The sequence below is a fragment of the Taudactylus pleione genome, unplaced genomic scaffold (genome assembly GCF_031769625.1).
Source record: "Taudactylus pleione unplaced genomic scaffold, aTauple2 ptg002080l, whole genome shotgun sequence".
Taxonomy (NCBI): Eukaryota; Metazoa; Chordata; class Amphibia; order Anura; family Myobatrachidae; genus Taudactylus; species Taudactylus pleione.
Genome location: NW_028286474.1, coordinates 82,028 through 100,016, shown reverse-complemented (window position 1 = coordinate 100,016; position 17,989 = coordinate 82,028). Strand labels below are relative to the sequence as shown.

At 45.9% G+C, this 17,989-nt stretch overlaps 2 protein-coding genes across 2 annotated transcripts in view; one reads left to right on the top strand and one right to left on the bottom strand.

The window, feature by feature from the left end:
- Positions 1-17,989, bottom strand: part of LOC148435681 (uncharacterized) — a gene marked incomplete at its 5' end in the record, with an annotated part of 206,932 nt that overhangs the window by 115,373 nt on the left and 73,570 nt on the right.
- LOC148435682 (uncharacterized) overlaps positions 1-17,989 on the top strand; it is a 91,230-nt gene that overhangs the window by 25,793 nt on the left and 47,448 nt on the right. The window lies entirely within an intron of this gene.

Sequence of the window (17,989 nt, the reverse complement as noted above, 5' to 3'; positions counted from 1 at the left end):
ATAGTAATAATACAGGGACATGACTGGGGAGGTGAGGGGATCTGGGGGTGTCACAGTGACATCATTTATATCTATAGTAATAATACAGGGACATGACTGGGGAGGTGAGGGGGATCTGGGGGTGTCACAGTGACATCATTTATATCTATAGTAATAATACGGGGACATGACTGGGGAGGTGAGAGGATCTGGGAGTGTCACAGTGACATCACTTATATCTATAGTAATAATACGGGGACATGACTGGGGAGGTGAGGGGATCTGGGAGTGTCACAGTGACATCACTTATATCTATAGTAATAATACGGGGACATGACTGGGGAGGTGAGGGGATCTGGGAGTGTCACAGTGACATCACTTATATCTATAGTAATAATACAGGGACATGACTGGGGAGGTGAGGGGATCTGGGAGTGTCACAGTGACATCACTTATATCTATAGTAATAATACAGGGACATGACTGGGGAGGTGAGGGGATCTGGGGGTGTCACAGTGACATCATTTATATCTATAGTAATAATAGAGGGACATGACTGGGGAGGTGAGGGGATCTGGGAGTGTCACAGTGACATCACTTATATCTATAGTAATAATACAGGGACATGACTGGGGAGGTGAGGGGATCTGGGAGTGTCACAGTGACATCACTTATATCTATAGTAATAATACAGGGACATGACTGGGGAGGTGAGGGGATCTGGGAGTGTCACAGTGACATCACTTATATCTATAGTAATAATACAGGACATGACTGGGGAGGTGAGAGGATCTGGGAGTGTCACAGTGACATCACTTATATCTATAGTAATAATACGGGGACATGACTGGGGAGGTGAGGGGATCTGGGAGTGTCACAGTGACATCACTTATATCTATAGTAATAATACGGGGACATGACTGGGGAGGTGAGGGGATCTGGGAGTGTCACAGTGACATCACTTATATCTATAGTAATAATACGGGGACATGACTGGGGAGGTGAGGGGATCTGGGAGTGTCACAGTGACATCACTTATATCTATAGTAATAATACAGGGACATGACTGGGGAGGTGAGAGGATCTGGGAATGTCACAGTGACATCACTTATATCTATAGTAATAATACAGGGACATGACTGGGGAGGTGAGGGGATCTGGGAGTGTCACAGTGACATCACTTATATCTATAGTAATAATACAGGGACATGACTGGGGAGGTGAGGGGATCTGGGAGTGTCACAGTGACATCACTTATATCTATAGTAATAATACAGGGACATGACTGGGGAGGTGAGGGGATCTGGGAGTGTCACAGTGACATCACTTATATCTATAGTAATAATACAGGGACATGACTGGGGAGGTGAGGGGATCTGGGAGTGTCACAGTGACATCACTTATATCTATAGTAATATAGGGACATGACAGGGGATGTCAGAGGATCTGGGAGTGTCACAGTGACATCACTTATATCTATAGTAATAATACAGGGACATGACTGGGGAGGTGAGGGGATCTGGGAGTGTCACAGTGACATCACTTATATCTATAGTAATAATACAGAGACATGACTGGGGAGGTGAGGGGATCTGGGGGTGTCACAGTGACATCATTTATATCTATAGTAATAATACAGGGACATGACTGGGGAGGTGAGGGGATCTGGGAGTGTCACAGTGACATCACTTATATCTATAGTAATAATACAGGGACATGACTGGGGAGGTGAGAGGATCTGGGAGTGTCACAGTGACATCACTTATATCTATAGTAATAATACAGGGACATGACTGGGGAGGTGAGAGGATCTGGGAGTGTCACAGTGACATCACTTATATCTATAGTAATAATACGGGGACATGACTGGGGAGGTGAGGGGATCTGGGAGTGTCACAGTGACATCACTTATATCTATAGTAATAATACAGGGACATGACTGGGGAGGTGAGAGGATCTGGGAATGTCACAGTGACATCACTTATATCTATAGTAATAATACAGGGACATGACTGGGGAGGTGAGGGGATCTGGGAGTGTCACAGTGACATCACTTATATCTATAGTAATAATACAGGGACATGACTGGGGAGGTGAGGGGATCTGGGAGTGTCACAGTGACATCACTTATATCTATAGTAATATAGGGACATGACAGGGGATGTCAGAGGATCTGGGAGTGTCACAGTGACATCACTTATATCTATAGTAATAATACAGGGACATGACTGGGGAGGTGAGGGGATCTGGGAGTGTCACAGTGACATCACTTATATCTATAGTAATAATACAGAGACATGACTGGGGAGGTGAGGGGATCTGGGGGTGTCACAGTGACATCATTTATATCTATAGTAATAATACAGGGACATGACTGGGGAGGTGAGGGGATCTGGGAGTGTCACAGTGACATCACTTATATCTATAGTAATAATACAGGGACATGACTGGGGAGGTGAGAGGATCTGGGAGTGTCACAGTGACATCACTTATATCTATAGTAATAATACAGGGACATGACTGGGGAGGTGAGAGGATCTGGGAATGTCACAGTGACATCACTTATATCTATAGTAATAATACAGGGACATGACTGGGGAGGTGAGGGGATCTGGGAGTGTCACAGTGACATCACTTATATCTATAGTAATAATACAGGGACATGACTGGGGAGGTGAGGGGATCTGGGAGTGTCACAGTGACATCACTTATATCTATAGTAATATAGGGACATGACAGGGGATGTCAGAGGATCTGGGAGTGTCACAGTGACATCACTTATATCTATAGTAATAATACAGGGACATGACTGGGGAGGTGAGGGGATCTGGGAGTGTCACAGTGACATCACTTATATCTATAGTAATAATACAGAGACATGACTGGGGAGATGAGAGGGTCTGGGAGTGTCACAGTGACATCACTTATATCTATAGTAATAATACAGGGACATGACTGGGGAGGTGAGGGGATCTGGGAGTGTCACAGTGACATCACTTATATCTTTAGTAATAATACAGGGACATGACTGGGGAGGTGAGAGGATCTGGGAGTGTCACAGTGACATCACTTATATCTATAGTAATAATACAGGGACATGACTGGGGAGGTGAGAGGATCTGGGAATGTCACAGTGACATCACTTATATCTATAGTAATAATACAGGGACATGACTGGGGAGGTGAGGGGATCTGGGAGTGTCACAGTGACATCACTTATATCTATAGTAATAATACAGGGACATGACTGGGGAGGTGAGGGGATCTGGGAGTGTCACTGCGACATCACTTATATCTGTAGTAATAATACAGGGACATGACTGGGGAGGTGAGGGAATCTGGGAGTGTCACAGTGACATCACTTATATCTATAGTAATAATACAGGGACATGACTGGGGAGGTGAGGGGATCTGGGAGTGTCACTGCGACATCACTTATATCTGTAGTAATAATACAGGGACATGACTGGGGAGGTGAGGGAATCTGGGAGTGTCACAGTGACATCACTTATATCTATAGTAATATAGGGACATGACAGGGGATGTCAGAGGATCTGGGAGTGTCACAGTGACATCACTTATATCTATAGTAATAATACAGGGACATGACTGGGGAGGTGAGGGGATCTGGGAGTGTCACAGTGACATCACTTATATCTATAGTAATAATACAGAGACATGACTGGGGAGATGAGAGGGTCTGGGAGTGTCACAGTGACATCACTTATATCTATAGTAATAATACAGGGACATGACTGGGGAGGTGAGGGGATCTGGGAGTGTCACAGTGACATCACTTATATCTTTAGTAATAATACAGGGACATGACTGGGGAGGTGAGGGGATCTGGGAGTGTCACAGTGATATCACTTATATCTAGTAATAATACAGGGACATGACTGGGGAGGTGAGGGAATCTGGGAGTGTCACAGTGACATCACTTATATCTATAGTAATACAGGGACATGACAGGGGAGGTGAGAGGATCTGGGAGTGTCACAGTGACATCACTTATATATATAGTAATAATACAGGGACATGACTGGGAGGGTGAGGGGATCTGGGAGTGTCACAGTGACATCACTTATATCTATAGTAATAATACAGGGACGTGACTGGGGAGGTGAGGGGATCTGGGAGTGTCACAGTGACATCACTTATATCTGTAGTAATAATACAGGGACATGACTGGGGAGGTGAGGGGATCTGGGAGTGTCACAGTGACATCACTTATATCTATAGTAGTAATACAGGGACGTGACTGGTGAGGTGAGAGGATCTGGGAGTGTCACTGCGACATCACTTATATCTTTAGTAGTAATACAGGGACATGACTGGGGAGGTGAGGGGATCTGGGGGTGTCACAGTGACATCACTTATATCTATAGTAATAATACAGGTACATGACTGGGGAGGTGAGGGGGATCTGGGAGTGTCACAGTGACATCCCTTATATGTATAGTAATAATACAGGGACATGACTGGGGAGGTGAGGGGGTCTGGGAGTGTCACAGTGATATCACTTATATCTATAGTAATAATACAAGGACATGACTGGGGAGGTGAGGGGATCTGGGAGTGTCACAGTTTCATCACTTATATCTATAGTAATAATACAGGGACATGACTGGGGAGGTGAGGGGGTCTGGGAGTGTCACAGTGACATCACTTATAGCTATAGTTATAATACAGGGACATGACTGGGGAGGTGAGGGGGTCTGGGACTGTCACAGTGACATCACATATAGCTATAGTAATAATACAGGGACATTATTGGGGAGGAGAGGGGATCTGGGAGTGTCACAGTGACATCACTTATATCTATAGTAATAATAGAGGGACATGACTGGGGAGGTGAGGGGATCTGGGAGTGTCACAGTGACATCACTTATATCTTTAGTAGTAATACAGGGACATGACTGGGGAGGTGAGGGGATCTGGGGGTGTCACAGTGACATCACTTATATCTATAGTAATAATACAAGGACATGACTGGGGAGGTGAGGGGATCTTGGAGTGTCACAGTGACATCACTTATATCTATAGTAATAATACAGGGACATGACTGGGGAGGTGAGGGGGACTGGGAGTGTCACAGTGACATCACTTATAGCTATAGTAATAATACAGGGACATGACTGGGGAGGTGAGGGGATCTGGGAGTGTCACAGTGACATCACTTATATCTATAGTAATAATACAGAGACATGACTGGGGAGGTGAGGGGATCTGGGAGTGTCACAGTGACATCACATATCTATAGTAATAATACAGGGACATGACTGGGGAGGTGAGGGGATCTGGGAGTGTCACTGCGACATCACTTATATCTGTAGTAATAATACAGGGACATGACTGGGGAGGTGAGGGAATCTGGGAGTGTCACAGTGACATCACTTATATCTATAGTAATATAGGGACATGACAGGGGATGTCAGAGGATCTGGGAGTGTCACAGTGACATCACTTATATCTATAGTAATAATACAGGGACATGACTGGGGAGGTGAGGGGATCTGGGAGTGTCACAGTGACATCACTTATATCTATGGTAATAATACAGGGACATGACTGGGGAGGTGAGGGGATCTGGGAGTGTCACAGTGACATCATTAATATCTATAGCAATAATACAGGGACATGACTGGGGAGGTGAGGGGATCTGGGAGTGTCACAGTGACATCACTTATATCTATAGTAATAATACAGAGACATGACTGGGGAGTTGAGGGGATCTGGGAGTGTCACAGTGACATCACATATCTAGTAATAATACAGGGACATGACTGGGGAGGTGAGGGAATCTGGGAGTGTCACAGTGACATCACTTATATCTATAGTAATACAGGGACATGACAGGGGAGGTGAGAGGATCTGGGAGTGTCACAGTGACATCACTTATATATATAGCAATAATACAGGGACATGACTGGGGAGGTGAGGGGATCTGGGAGTGTCACAGTGACATCACTTATATCTATAGTAATAATACAGGGACGTGACTGGGGAGGTGAGGGGATCTGGGAGTGTCACAGTGACATCACTTATATCTGTAGTAATAATACAGGGACATGACTGGGGAGGTGAGGGGATCTGGGAGTGTCACAGTGACATCACTTATATCTATAGTAGTAATACAGGGACGTGACTGGGGAGGTGAGTGGATCTGGGAGTGTCACTGCGACATCACTTATATCTTTAGTAGTAATACAGGGACATGACTGGGGAGGTGAGGGGATCTGGGGGTGTCACAGTGATATCACTTATATCTATAGTAATAATACAAGGACATGACTGGGGAGGTGAGGGGATCTGGGAGTGTCACAGTTTCATCACTTATATCTATAGTAATAATACAGGGACATGACTGGGGAGGTGAGGGGGTCTGGGAGTGTCACAGTGACATCACTTATATCTATAGTAATATAGGGACATGACAGGGGATGTCAGAGGATCTGGGAGTGTCACAGTGACATCACTTATATCTATAGTAATAATACAGGGACATGACTGGGGAGGTGAGGGGATCTGGGAGTGTCACAGTGACATCACTTATATCTATAGTAATAATACAGGGACATGACTGGGGAGGTGAGGGGATCTGGGAGTGTCACAGTGACATCATTAATATCTATAGCAATAATACAGGGACATGACTGGGGAGGTGAGGGGATCTGGGAGTGTCACAGTGACATCACTTATATCTATAGTAATAATACAGAGACATGACTGGGGAGTTGAGGGGATCTGGGAGTGTCACAGTGACATCACATATCTAGTAATAATACAGGGACATGACTGGGGAGGTGAGGGAATCTGGGAGTGTCACAGTGACATCACTTATATCTATAGTAATACAGGGACATGACAGGGGAGGTGAGAGGATCTGGGAGTGTCACAGTGACATCACTTATATATATAGTAATAATACAGGGACATGACTGGGGAGGTGAGGGGATCTGGGAGTGTCACAGTGACATCACTTATATCTATAGTAATAATACAGGGACGTGACTGGGGAGGTGAGGGGATCTGGGAGTGTCACAGTGACATCACTTATATCTGTAGTAATAATACAGGGACATGACTGGGGAGGTGAGGGGATCTGGGAGTGTCACAGTGACATCACTTATATCTATAGTAGTAATACAGGGACGTGACTGGTGAGGTGAGTGGATCTGGGAGTGTCACTGCGACATCACTTATATCTTTAGTAGTAATACAGGGACATGACTGGGGAGGTGAGGGGATCTGGGGGTGTCACAGTGATATCACTTATATCTATAGTAATAATACAAGGACATGACTGGGGAGGTGAGGGGATCTGGGAGTGTCACAGTTTCATCACTTATATCTATAGTAATAATACAGGGACATGACTGGGGAGGTGAGGGGGTCTGGGAGTGTCACAGTGACATCACATATCTATAGTAATATAGGGACATGACAGGGGATGTCAGAGGATCTGGGAGTGTCACAGTGACATCACTTATATCTATAGTAATAATACAGGGACATGACTGGGGAGGTGAGGGGATCTGGGAGTGTCACAGTGACATCACTTATATCTATAGTAATAATACAGGGACATGACTGGGGAGGTGAGGGGATCTGGGAGTGTCACAGTGACATCATTAATATCTATAGCAATAATACAGGGACATGACTGGGGAGGTGAGGGGATCTGGGAGTGTCACAGTGACATCACTTATATCTATAGTAATAATACAGAGACATGACTGGGGAGTTGAGGGGATCTGGGAGTGTCACAGTGACATCACATATCTAGTAATAATACAGGGACATGACTGGGGAGGTGAGGGAATCTGGGAGTGTCACAGTGACATCACTTATATCTATAGTAATACAGGGACATGACAGGGGAGGTGAGAGGATCTGGGAGTGTCACAGTGACATCACTTATATATATAGTAATAATACAGGGACATGACTGGGGAGGTGAGGGGATCTGGGAGTGTCACAGTGACATCACTTATATCTATAGTAATAATACAGGGACGTGACTGGGGAGGTGAGGGGATCTGGGAGTGTCACAGTGACATCACTTATATCTGTAGTAATAATACAGGGACATGACTGGGGAGGTGAGGGGATCTGGGAGTGTCACAGTGACATCACTTATATCTATAGTAGTAATACAGGGACGTGACTGGTGAGGTGAGTGGATCTGGGAGTGTCACTGCGACATCACTTATATCTTTAGTAGTAATACAGGGACATGACTGGGGAGGTGAGGGGATCTGGGGGTGTCACAGTGATATCACTTATATCTATAGTAATAATACAAGGACATGACTGGGGAGGTGAGGGGATCTGGGAGTGTCACAGTTTCATCACTTATATCTATAGTAATAATACAGGGACATGACTGGGGAGGTGAGGGGGTCTGGGAGTGTCACAGTGACATCACTTATAGCTATAGTTATAATACAGGGACATGACTGGGGAGGTGAGGGGGTCTGGGAGTGTCACAGTGACATCACATATAGCTATAGTAATAATACAGGGACATTATTGGGGAGGAGAGGGGATCTGGGAGTGTCACAGTGACATCACTTATATCTATAGTAATAATAGAGGGACATGACTGGGGAGGTGAGGGGATCTGGGAGTGTCACAGTGACATCACTTATATCTTTAGTAGTAATACAGGGACATGACTGGGGAGGTGAGGGGATCTGGGGGTGTCACAGTGACATCACTTATATCTATAGTAATAATACAAGGACATGACTGGGGAGGTGAGGGGATCTTGGAGTGTCACAGTGACATCACTTATATCTATAGTAATAATACAGGGACATGACTGGGGAGGTGAGGGGGTCTGGGAGTGTCACAGTGACATCACTTATAGCTATAGTAATAATACAGGGACATGACTGGGGAGGTGAGGGGATCTGGGAGTGTCACAGTGACATCACTTATATCTATAGTAATAATACAGAGACATGACTGGGGAGGTGAGGGGATCTGGGAGTGTCACAGTGACATCACATATCTATAGTAATAATACAGGGACATGACTGGGGAGGTGAGGGGATCTGGGAGTGTCACTGCGACATCACTTATATCTGTAGTAATAATACAGGGACATGACTGGGGAGGTGAGGGAATCTGGGAGTGTCACAGTGACATCACTTATATCTATAGTAATATAGGGACATGACAGGGGATGTCAGAGGATCTGGGAGTGTCACAGTGACATCACTTATATCTATAGTAATAATACAGGGACATGACTGGGGAGGTGAGGGGATCTGGGAGTGTCACAGTGACATCACTTATATCTATGGTAATAATACAGGGACATGACTGGGGAGGTGAGGGGATCTGGGAGTGGCACAGTGACATCATTAATATCTATAGCAATAATACAGGGACATGACTGGGGAGGTGAGGGGATCTGGGAGTGTCACAGTGACATCACTTATATCTATAGTAATAATACAGAGACATGACTGGGGAGTTGAGGGGATCTGGGAGTGTCACAGTGACATCACATATCTAGTAATAATACAGGGACATGACTGGGGAGGTGAGGGAATCTGGGAGTGTCACAGTGACATCACTTATATCTATAGTAATACAGGGACATGACAGGGGAGGTGAGAGGATCTGGGAGTGTCACAGTGACATCACTTATATATATAGCAATAATACAGGGACATGACTGGGGAGGTGAGGGGATCTGGGAGTGTCACAGTGACATCACTTATATCTATAGTAATAATACAGGGACGTGACTGGGGAGGTGAGGGGATCTGGGAGTGTCACAGTGACATCACTTATATCTGTAGTAATAATACAGGGACATGACTGGGGAGGTGAGGGGATCTGGGAGTGTCACAGTGACATCACTTATATCTATAGTAGTAATACAGGGACGTGACTGGGGAGGTGAGTGGATCTGGGAGTGTCACTGCGACATCACTTATATCTTTATTAGTAATACAGGGACATGACTGGGGAGGTGAGGGGATCTGGGGGTGTCACAGTGATATCACTTATATCTATAGTAATAATACAAGGACATGACTGGGGATCTGGGAGTGTCACAGTGACATCACTTATAGCTATAGTTTAATACAGGGACATTATTGGGGAGGTGAGGGGATCTGGGAGTGTCACAGTGACATCACTTATATCTATAGTAATAATAAAGGGACATGACTGGGGAGGTGAGGGGATCTGGGAGTGTCACAGTGACATCACTTATATCTATAGTAATAATACAGGGACATGACTGGGGAGGTGAGGGGATCTTGGAGTGTCACAGTGACATCACTTATATCTATAGTAATAATACAGGGACATGACTGGGGAGGTGAGGGGGTCTGGGAGTGTCACAGTGACATCACTTATAGCTATAGTAATAATACAGGGACATGACTGGGGAGGTGAGGGGATCTGGGAGTGTCACAGTGACATCACTTATATCTATAGTAATAATACAGAGACATGACTGGGGAGGTGAGGGGATCTGGGAGTGTCACAGTGACATCACATATCTATAGTAATAATACAGGGACATGACTGGGGAGGTGAGGGGATCTGGGAGTGTCACTGCGACATCACTTATATCTGTAGTAATAATACAGGGACATGACTGGGGAGGTGAGGGAATCTGGGAGTGTCACAGTGACATCACTTATATCTATAGTAATATAGGGACATGACAGGGGATGTCAGAGGATCTGGGAGTGTCACAGTGACATCACTTATATCTATAGTAATAATACAGGGACATGACTGGGGAGGTGAGGGGATCTGGGAGTGTCACAGTGACATCACTTATATCTATGGTAATAATACAGGGACATGACTGGGGAGGTGAGGGGATCTGGGAGTGTCACAGTGACATCATTAATATCTATAGCAATAATACAGGGACATGACTGGGGAGGTGAGGGGATCTGGGAGTGTCACAGTGACATCACTTATATCTATAGTAATAATACAGAGACATGACTGGGGAGTTGAGGGGATCTGGGAGTGTCACAGTGACATCACATATCTAGTAATAATACAGGGACATGACTGGGGAGGTGAGGGAATCTGGGAGTGTCACAGTGACATCACTTATATCTATAGTAATACAGGGACATGACTGGGGAGGTGAGGGGATCTGGGAGTGTCACAGTGACATCACTTATATCTATAGTAATAATACAGGGACGTGACTGGGGAGGTGAGGGGATCTGGGAGTGTCACAGTGACATCACTTATATCTGTAGTAATAATACAGGGACATGACTGGGGAGGTGAGGGGATCTGGGAGTGTCACAGTGACATCACTTATATCTATAGTAGTAATACAGGGACGTGACTGGGGAGGTGAGTGGATCTGGGAGTGTCACTGCGACATCACTTATATCTTTAGTAGTAATACAGGGACATGACTGGGGAGGTGAGGGGATCTGGGGGTGTCACAGTGATATCACTTATATCTATAGTAATAATACAAGGACATGACTGGGGAGGTGAGGGGATCTGGGAGTGTCACAGTTTCATCACTTATATCTATAGTAATAATACAGGGACATGACTGGGGAGGTGAGGGGGTCTGGGAGTGTCACAGTGACATCACTTATAGCTATAGTTATAATACAGGGACATGACTGGGGAGGTGAGGGGGTCTGGGAGTGTCACAGTGACATCACATATAGCTATAGTAATAATACAGGGACATTATTGGGGAGGAGAGGGGATCTGGGAGTGTCACAGTGACATCACTTATATCTATAGTAATAATAGAGGGACATGACTGGGGAGGTGAGGGGATCTGGGAGTGTCACAGTGACATCACTTATATCTATAGTAATAATACAGGGACGTGACTGGGGAGGTGAGGGGGTCTGGGAGTGTCACAGTGACATCACATATAGCTATAGTAATAATACAGGGACGTGACTGGGGAGGTGAGGGGATCTGGGAGTGTCACAGTGACATCACTTATATCTCTAGTAATAATACAGGGACGTGACTGGGGAGGTGAGGGGATCTGGGAGTGTCACAGTGACATCACTTATATCTCTAGTAATAATACAGGGACATGACTGGGGAGGTGAGGGGATCTGGGAGTGTCACAGTGACATCACTTATATCTGTAGTAATAATACAGGGACATGACTGGGGAGGTGAGGGGATCTGGGAGTGTCACAGTGACATCACTTATATCTGTAGTAATAATACAGGGACATGACTGGGGAGGTGAGGGGATCTGGGAGTGTCACAGTGACATCACTTATATCTATAGTAGTAATACAGGGACATGACTGGGGAGGTGAGGGGATCTGGGGGTGTCACAGTGACATCGCTTATATCTATAGTAATAATACAGGGACATGACTGGGGAGGTGAGGGGATCTGGGAGTGTCACAGTGACATCACTTATATCTATAGTAGTAATACAGGGACATGACTGGGGAGGTGAGGGGATCTGGGGGTGTCACAGTGACCACTTATATCTATAGTAATAATACAAGGACATGACTGGGGAGGTGAGGGGATCTGGGAGTGTCACAGTTTCATCACTTATATCTATAGTAATAATACAGGGACATGACTGGGGAGGTGAGGGGGTCTGGGAGTGTCACAGTGACATCACATATAGCTATAGTAATAATACAGGGACATTATTGGGGAGGTGAGGGGATCTGGGAGTGTCACAGTGACATCACTTATATCTATAGTAATAATAAAGGGACATGACTGGGGAGGTGAGGGGATCTGGGAGTGTCACAGTGACATCACTTATATCTATAGTAATAATACAGGGACATGACTGGGGAGGTGAGGGGATCTGGGAGTGTCACAGTGACATCACATATATCTAGTAATAATACAGGGACATGACTGGGGAGGTGAGAGGATCTGGGAGTGTCACAGTGACATCACTTATATATATAGCAATAATACAGGGACATGACTGGGGAGGTGAGGGGATCTGGGAGTGTCACAGTGACATCACTTATATCTATAGTAATAATACAGGGACGTGACTGGGGAGGTGAGGGGATCTGGGAGTGTCACAGTGACATCATTAATATCTATAGCAATAATACAGGGACATGACTGGGGAGGTGAGGGGATCTGGGAGTGTCACAGTGACATCACTTATATCTATAGTAATAATACAGAGACATGACTGGGGAGTTGAGGGGATCTGGGAGTGTCACAGTGACATCACATATCTAGTAATAATACAGGGACATGACTGGGGAGGTGAGGGAATCTGGGAGTGTCACAGTGACATCACTTATATCTATAGTAATACAGGGACATGACAGGGGAGGTGAGAGGATCTGGGAGTGTCACAGTGACATCACTTATATATATAGCAATAATACAGGGACATGACTGGGGAGGTGAGGGGATCTGGGAGTGTCACAGTGACATCACTTATATCTATAGTAATAATACAGGGACGTGACTGGGGAGGTGAGGGGATCTGGGAGTGTCACAGTGACATCACTTATATCTGTAGTAATAATACAGGGACATGACTGGGGAGGTGAGGGGATCTGGGAGTGTCACAGTGACATCACTTATATCTATAGTAGTAATACAGGGACGTGACTGGGGAGGTGAGTGGATCTGGGAGTGTCACTGCGACATCACTTATATCTTTAGTAGTAATACAGGGACATGACTGGGGAGGTGAGGGGATCTGGGGGTGTCACAGTGATATCACTTATATCTATAGTAATAATACAAGGACATGACTGGGGAGGTGAGGGGATCTGGGAGTGTCACAGTTTCATCACTTATATCTATAGTAATAATACAGGGACATGACTGGGGAGGTGAGGGGGTCTGGGAGTGTCACAGTGACATCACTTATAGCTATAGTTATAATACAGGGACATGACTGGGGAGGTGAGGGGGTCTGGGAGTGTCACAGTGACATCACATATAGCTATAGTAATAATACAGGGACATTATTGGGGAGGAGAGGGGATCTGGGAGTGTCACAGTGACATCACTTATATCTATAGTAATAATACAGGGACATGACTGGGGAGGTGAGGGGGTCTGGGAGTGTCACAGTGACATCACTTATAGCTATAGTTATAATACAGGGACATGACTGGGGAGGTGAGGGGGTCTGGGAGTGTCACAGTGACATCACATATAGCTATAGTAATAATACAGGGACATTATTGGGGAGGAGAGGGGATCTGGGAGTGTCACAGTGACATCACTTATATCTATAGTAATAATACAGGGACGTGACTGGGGAGGTGAGGGGGTCTGGGAGTGTCACAGTGACATCACATATAGCTATAGTAATAATACAGGGACGTGACTGGGGAGGTGAGGGGATCTGGGAGTGTCACAGTGACATCACTTATATCTCTAGTAATAATACAGGGACGTGACTGGGGAGGTGAGGGGATCTGGGAGTGTCACAGTGACATCACTTATATCTCTAGTAATAATACAGGGACATGACTGGGGAGGTGAGGGGATCTGGGAGTGTCACAGTGACATCACTTATATCTGTAGTAATAATACAGGGACATGACTGGGGAGGTGAGGGGATCTGGGAGTGTCACAGTGACATCACTTATATCTGTAGTAATAATACAGGGACATGACTGGGGAGGTGAGGGGATCTGGGAGTGTCACAGTGACATCACTTATATCTATAGTAGTAATACAGGGACATGACTGGGGAGGTGAGGGGATCTGGGGATGTCACAGTGACATCACTTATATCTATAGTAATAATACAGGGACATGACTGGGGAGGTGAGGGGATCTGGGAGTGTCACAGTGACATCACTTATATCTATAGTAGTAATACAGGGACATGACTGGGGAGGTGAGGGGATCTGGGGGTGTCACAGTGACCACTTATATCTACAGTAATAATACAAGGACATGACTGGGGAGGTGAGGGGGTCTGGGAGTGTCACAGTGACATCACATATAGCTATAGTAATAATACAGGGACATTATTGGGGAGGTGAGGGGATCTGGGAGTGTCACAGTGACATCACTTATATCTATAGTAATAATAAAGGGACATGACTGGGGAGGTGAGGGGATCTGGGAGTGTCACAGTGACATCACTTATATCTATAGTAATAATACAGGGACATGACTGGGGAGGTGAGGGGATCTGGGAGTGTCACAGTGACATCACATATATCTAGTAATAATACAGGGACATGACTGGGGAGGTGAGAGGATCTGGGAGTGTCACAGTGACATCACTTATATATATAGCAATAATACAGGGACATGACTGGGGAGGTGAGGGGATCTGGGAGTGTCACAGTGACATCACTTATATCTATAGTAATAATACAGGGACGTGACTGGGGAGGTGAGGGGATCTGGGAGTGTCACAGTGACATCACTTATATCTGTAGTAATAATACAGGGACATGACTGGGGAGGTGAGGGGATCTGGGAGTGTCACAGTGACATCACTTATATCTATAGTAGTAATACAGGGACGTGACTGGGGAGGTGAGTGGATCTGGGAGTGTCACTGCGACATCACTTATATCTTTAGTAGTAATACAGGGACATGACTGGGGAGGTGAGGGGATCTGGGGGTGTCACAGTGATATCACTTATATCTATAGTAATAATACAAGGACATGACTGGGGAGGTGAGGGGATCTGGGAGTGTCACAGTTTCATCACTTATATCTATAGTAATAATACAGGGACATGACTGGGGAGGTGAGGGGGTCTGGGAGTGTCACAGTGACATCACTTATAGCTATAGTTATAATACAGGGACATGACTGGGGAGGTGAGGGGGTCTGGGAGTGTCACAGTGACATCACATATAGCTATAGTAATAATACAGGGACATTATTGGGGAGGAGAGGGGATCTGGGAGTGTCACAGTGACATCACTTATATCTATAGTAATAATAGAGGGACATGACTGGGGAGGTGAGGGGATCTGGGAGTGTCACAGTGACATCACTTATATCTATAGTAATAATACAGGGACATGACTGGGGAGGTGAGGGGGTCTGGGAGTGTCACAGTGACATCACATATAGCTATAGTAATAATACAGGGACGTGACTGGGGAGGTGAGGGGATCTGGGAGTGTCACAGTGACATCACTTATATCTCTAGTAATAATACAGGGACGTGACTGGGGAGGTGAGGGGATCTGGGAGTGTCACAGTGACATCACTTATATCTCTAGTAATAATACAGGGACGTGACTGGGGAGGTGAGGGGATCTGGGAGTGTCACAGTGACATCACTTATATCTCTAGTAATAATACAGGGACATGACTGGGGAGGTGAGGGGATCTGGGAGTGTCACAGTGACATCACTTATATCTGTAGTAATAATACAGGGACATGACTGGGGAGGTGAGGGGATCTGGGAGTGTCACAGTGACATCACTTATATCTATAGTAATAATACAGGGACATGACTGGGGAGGTGAGGGGATCTGGGAGTGTCACAGTGACATCACTTATATCTATAGTAGTAATACAGGGACATGACTGGGGAGGTGAGGGGATCTGGGGGTGTCACAGTGACATCACTTATATCTATACAGGGACATGACTGGGGAGGTGAGGGGATCTGGGAGTGTCACAGTGACATCACTTATATCTATAGTAGTAATACAGGGACATGACTGGGGAGGGGATCTGGGGGTGTCACAGTGACCACTTATATCTATAGTAATAATACAAGGACATGACTGGGGAGGTGAGGGGATCTGGGAGTGTCACAGTTTCATCACTTATATCTATAGTAATAATACAGGGACATGACTGGGGAGGTGAGGGGGTCTGGGAGTGTCACAGTGACATCACATATAGCTATAGTAATAATACAGGGACATTATTGGGGAGGTGAGGGGATCTGGGAGTGTCACAGTGACATCACTTATATCTATAGTAATAATAAAGGGACATGACTGGGGAGGGGATCTGGGAGTGTCACAGTGACATCACTTATATCTATAGTAATAATACAGGGACATGACTGGGAAGGTGAGGGGATCTGGGAGTGTCACAGTGACATCACTTATATCTATAGTAATAATACAGGGACATGACTGGGGAGGTGAGGGGATCTGGGAGTGTCACAGTGACATCACTTATATCTATAGTAATAATACAGGGACATGACTGGGGAGGTGAGGGGATCTGGGAGTGTCACAGTGACATCACATATATCTAGTAATAATACAGGGACATGACTGGGGAGCAGGTGAGCTGCTTTCAGTTATAGTATTGATGCCTTAGTTTTCTCATCAGCACATCTGTAAATGGTATACAATCGGGAAACCGTCTGCCTTAATAGCGGTAGCTGGCTTTCCGACTGTCATATCCCGGCGAGGGTGAAATGCCGGGCATTTATATCTAGACGCCTGTCATTTCCCCGACGCCGGGAGACAGGCGCCCGGCATCCCGATCGAAGGGACGCCAGGTGCCGCGAGCGGACTGCCGCCGGGGGGGGGGGGGAGGGTTAGGTTTAGGGCACCCGGGGGGGACTTAGGGATAGGCCCCCCCCGGGAGGGTTAGGGTTAGGCTAGAGGGAGGGAGGGTTAGGCACCCCTGGGGGGGACTTAGGGTTTGGCACTCCCCTGGGGGACTTAGCTTTAGGCAGCGGGGAAGGGGGGTTAGGGTTAGGCACTTAGAGAGGGGATTAGGGTTAGGCACTTGGCGGGGAGGTTAGGGTTAGGCACCCCTAAGGAGGGTTAGGGGGTTAGGTTAGTTTATACTTACCTTAGCGACGATCGGGATTTCCAGCGCTGTCGGGCTTCCGCTGCCGGGAACTCTGCTTTTGTCGGCTAGGCGCTGCCGGGTATTGCATACCGATTCCCTGTATATGAGCTGCAGGGAGACAATCTCATATACTAGTACTTCTCCCACAGTACTTATAGGAGCTGGGATATATTATAATGCTAAAAGGGATTTGTTTTTTTCTATCACTGTGTAACCCCATTTTTACCTATCTGAGGTCACTAAGCACTGATCCCTTTCA